The sequence below is a fragment of the Cryptomeria japonica genome, unplaced genomic scaffold (genome assembly GCF_030272615.1).
Source record: "Cryptomeria japonica unplaced genomic scaffold, Sugi_1.0 HiC_scaffold_409, whole genome shotgun sequence".
NCBI classification, from domain to species: Eukaryota; Viridiplantae; Streptophyta; class Pinopsida; order Cupressales; family Cupressaceae; genus Cryptomeria; species Cryptomeria japonica.
Genome location: NW_026729230.1, coordinates 117,943 through 122,167, shown reverse-complemented (window position 1 = coordinate 122,167; position 4,225 = coordinate 117,943). Strand labels below are relative to the sequence as shown.

Sequence of the window (4,225 nt, the reverse complement as noted above, 5' to 3'; positions counted from 1 at the left end):
CACGACGCCCCCTCCAGGTGCACGCACGTAGGCCGGGCCGGGTGCACACCCGACGCCCTAGCAAGGTGCGCGCACCCGGGCAGGGCTCACACTTGGCGAACGGGGCGCACTTCGCGAGGGAGGGTGTGCACCTCGACGGGGGTGGGTGGCCGGGGTGGATTCGCACGTGGGTCGCGGTTTGCTAAGTACACACTGCGACAAGCTCATAACGGGTGCGATCATACCAGCGTTAGTGCACCGGATCCCATCAGAACTCCGCAGTTAAGCGCGCTTGGGCCGGAGTAGTACTGGGATGGGTGACCTCCCGGGAAGTCCCGGTGTTGCACCCTTTTTTAGTTTTTCGCCGGGCGTCGCAATGCTATTTGAATAAACCTTTTGCCCGTTTGCGTTCTCGTCGGGGCCGGGCCGGGCCGGGGTGCGCTGCCCGCACTACCGCGCGCGCGGGGGCGACACCGAGCGCGCACCCGAGGCGCCCCGAGCACACAGGCCACGGTGCAACCCGGGCGTTGTGCGCGCACCCCGGTGCGCCCGAGGTGCTGCGCGCGCACCCAGGTGAAATCGGTGTGCACCTCGGCCAGTGCGCGCTCGGTCGAGTCGCGCACGTTGGCCAAGGTGCACGGTGATGTTTCTTACTCTAAGGTTCCGCACCAGACGCCCGGGACAGGTGAGCGAAGCTGGGCGGGGCCGGGTGCGCGGCCGGGGCAGGTGCACGCAGCTGGAGAGAGCTTTGGAGCACACTTCGGAGCGCACCAATGATGCGCTCCATTCAAAAGTTTCCTGAAAAGGCAAAAAAAGTTGAGATTATAGAATTTCCCACTTGAGAGATTGTAAAAAAAAAAAATTTAAAATGAAGGAAACGCGGGTGCCAAGGTGTGCGCAGCCCAGCCAAGGTGTGCGCACCAAGGCGCCCACCCTGGCGAAGGTGCACGCAAGGTGCGCACCCGAGGCAAACCGGACAATTAACCCAACTTTCGACTTCGCGCGCACCTTGGAGCGCACTTCGGAGCGCTCCTTGGTGCGCACCAATCTTGGGCACCTCGGAGTGCACCATGGCGCCCACCAAGGTGCGCACCCGGGGCAAACCGAGCTCCGACTTCGTGCGCACCTTGGAGCGCACGAAAGGTGCGCACCATGGCGCCCACCAAGGTGCGCAGCCCAGCCAAGGCGTGCGCATCAAGGTGCGCACCCTGGCGAAGGTGCGCACCCGGGGCAAACCGAGCTCCGACTTCGTGCGCACCTTGGAGCGCACAAAAGGTGCGCAACCCAGCCAAGGTGTGCGCACCCCGGTCAAACCGAGCTCCGAATCGTGCGCACCAGAGGTGCACGCCATCGTGCGCACCTTGGAGCACACTTCGGAGCCCTCCTTGGTGCGCGCCGATGTTGCGCACCTCGGAGCGCACCCGGGGAAAACAATGCAATTAACCCGACTTTCGACTTCGTGGGCACCTCGGAGCGCTCTCGGGTTCGCACCTCGGAGCACACCGAGGTGCGCACCTTTGATGCGCTGCCTTCACCAATTTCCAGAAAAGGCAAGAAAACATTGAGAAGGTGTGCGCACCGAGGTGCCCACCCTGGCGAAGGTGCACGCGAGGTGCGCACCCGGGGCAAACCGGGCTCCGACTTCGTGCACGCCGCACCTTGGAGCACACTTCGGAGCGCTCCTTGGTGCGCACCAGGGCGCGCAACCCAGCCGAGGTGCCCACCCCGGCGAAGGTGCACGCGAGGTGCGCACCCGGGGCAAACCGGGCTCCGACTTCGTGCACGCCATGGTGCCCACCGCGGCGAAGGTGCACGCGAGGTGCGCACCCGGGGCAAACCGGGCTCCGACTTCGTGCACGCCGCACCTTGGAGCACACTTCGGAGCGCTCCTTGGTGCGCACCATGGTGCCCACCAGGGCGCGCAACCCCGCCGAAGGTGCACGCGAGGTGCGCACCCGGGGCAAACCGGGCTCCGACTTCGTGCACGCCGCACCTTGGAGCACACTTCGGAGCGCTCCTTGGTGCGCACCATGGTGCCCACCAGGGCGCGCAACCCCGCCGAAGGTGCACGCGAGGTGCGCACCCGGGGCAAACCGGGCTCCGACTTCGTGCACGCCATGGTGCGCACCGCGGCGAAGGTGCGCACCCGGGGCAAACCGGGCTCCGACTTCGTGCACGCCGCACCTTGGAGCACACTTCGGAGCGCTCCTTGGTGCGCACCAGGGCGCGCAACCCAGCCGAGGTGCCCACCCCGGCGAAGGTGCACGCGAGGTGCGTACCCGGGGCAAACCGGGCTCCGACTTCGTGCACGCCGCACCTTGGAGCACACTTCGGAGCGCTCCTTGGTGCGCACCATGGTGCCCACCAGGCCGCGCAACCCAGCCAAGGTGTGCGCACCAAGGTGCACGCGAGGTGCGCACCCGGGGCAAACCGGGGTCCGACTTCGTGCACGCCGCACCTTGGAGCACACATCGGGGCGCTCCCGGGTTCGCACCGGCGTTGCGCACCGTGGTGGGCACCTCGGAGCACACCAAGGTGGGCAGCGAGGTGCGCACCTTTGATGCGATGCCTTCACTAATTTCCATAAAAGGCAAAAAAAAAACGAGATTTTAAAATTTCCGTTTTGAAAGATAGTGAGAAAAAGGGAATGCTGGTGCCATCTTGAGCCCGCCCTGGTGCGCAGCCCAGCCAAGGTGTGCGCACCAAGGTGCCCACCCTGGCGAAGGTGCGCGCCCGGGCAATTAACCCAACTTCCAACTTCGCGCGCGCCAGGGTGGGAGCGCACCCAACAACCGGGCCTGGGAAGAGCCAATGCGAGAAACCCCACCAAACGCTCTGACAAAAAAAGAGGGGGCGCTCCAGTAACCCCGCTTCGGAGCGCACCCTGGGCAAACCCAGCCAAGGTGCCCACCCCGGCCAAGGTGCAGGCGAGGTGCGCACCCGGGGCAAACCGGGCTCCGACAACGTGCACGCCGCACCTTGGAGCACACTTCGTAGCGCTCCCGGGTGCGCACCTCAGAGCACACCAAGGTGGGCAGCGAGGTGCGCACCTTTGATGCGCTGCCTTCACTAATTTCCAGAAAAGGCAAAAAAAAAAGGAGATTTTAAAATTTCCGTTTTGAAAGATAGTGAAAAAAACGGAACGCGCGTGCCATCTTGAGCCCGCCCTGGTGCGCAGCCCAGGTAAGGTGCCCACCCTGGCAAAGGTGCGCACCCGGGCAATTAACCCTACTTCCGACTTCGTGCGCGCCAGGGTGGCAACCGGGCCTCGGAAGAGCCAATGCGAGAAACCCCACCAAACGCTCCGACAAAAAAAGAGGCGGCGCTCCAATAACCCCGCTTCGGAGCGCAGCCGGGGCAAACCCAGCCAAGGTGCCCACCCCGACGAAGGTGCACGCGAGGTGCGCACCCGGGGCAAACCGGGCTCCGACAACGTGCACGCAGCACCTTGGAGCACACTTCGAAGCACTCCCGGGTGCCCACCGGCGTTGCGCACCGTGGTGGGCAGCGAGGTGCGCACCTTTGATGCGCTGCCTTCACTAATTTCCAGAAAAAGGCAAAAAAAAATGAGATTTTAAAATTTCCGTTTTGAAAGATAGTGAAAAAAAAGGAACGCGGGTGCCATCTTGAGCCCGCCCTGGTGCGCAGCCCAGGCAAGGCATGCGCACCAAGGTGCCCACCCGAGGTGCACACCCGGGGCAAACCGGGCTCCGACTTCGTGCAGGCCGCACCTTGGAGCACACTTCGGAGCGCTCCTTGGTGCGCACCATGGTGCCCACCAGGGCGCGCAACCCAGCCAAGGTCTGCACACTAAGGTGCCCACCCCGGCGAAGGTGCACGCGAGGTGCGCACCCGGGGCAAACCGGGCTCCGACTTCGTGCACGCCATGGTGCCCACCGCGGCGAAGGTGCACGCGAGGTGCGCACCCGGGGCAAACCGGGCTCCGACTTCGTGCACGCCGCACCTTGGAGCACACTTCGGAGCGCTCCTTGGTGCGCACCATGGTGCCCACCAGGGCGCGCAACCCAGCCAAGGTGTGCGCACCAAGGTGCACGCGAGGTGCGCACCCGGGGCAAACCGGGGTCCGACTTCGTGCACGCCGCACCTTGGAGCACACATCGGAGCGCTCCCAGGTTCGCACCAGCGTTGCGCACCTTTGATGCGCTGCCTTCACTAATTTCCAGAAAAGGCAAAAAAAAACGATATTTTAAAATTTCCGTTCTGAAAGATAGTGAAAAAAACGGAA

General features: G+C 64.1%; 1 non-coding gene across 1 annotated transcript; it reads left to right on the top strand.

Annotated features, from left to right (window-relative positions):
* Positions 1-210: 210 nt before the first annotated feature.
* On the top strand, positions 211-329 carry LOC131871433 (5S ribosomal RNA). Its single transcript, XR_009369653.1, has one exon. It is a non-coding gene; the product is annotated as a 5S ribosomal RNA (ribosomal RNA).
* The last annotated feature ends 3,896 nt before the right edge of the window (positions 330-4,225 follow it).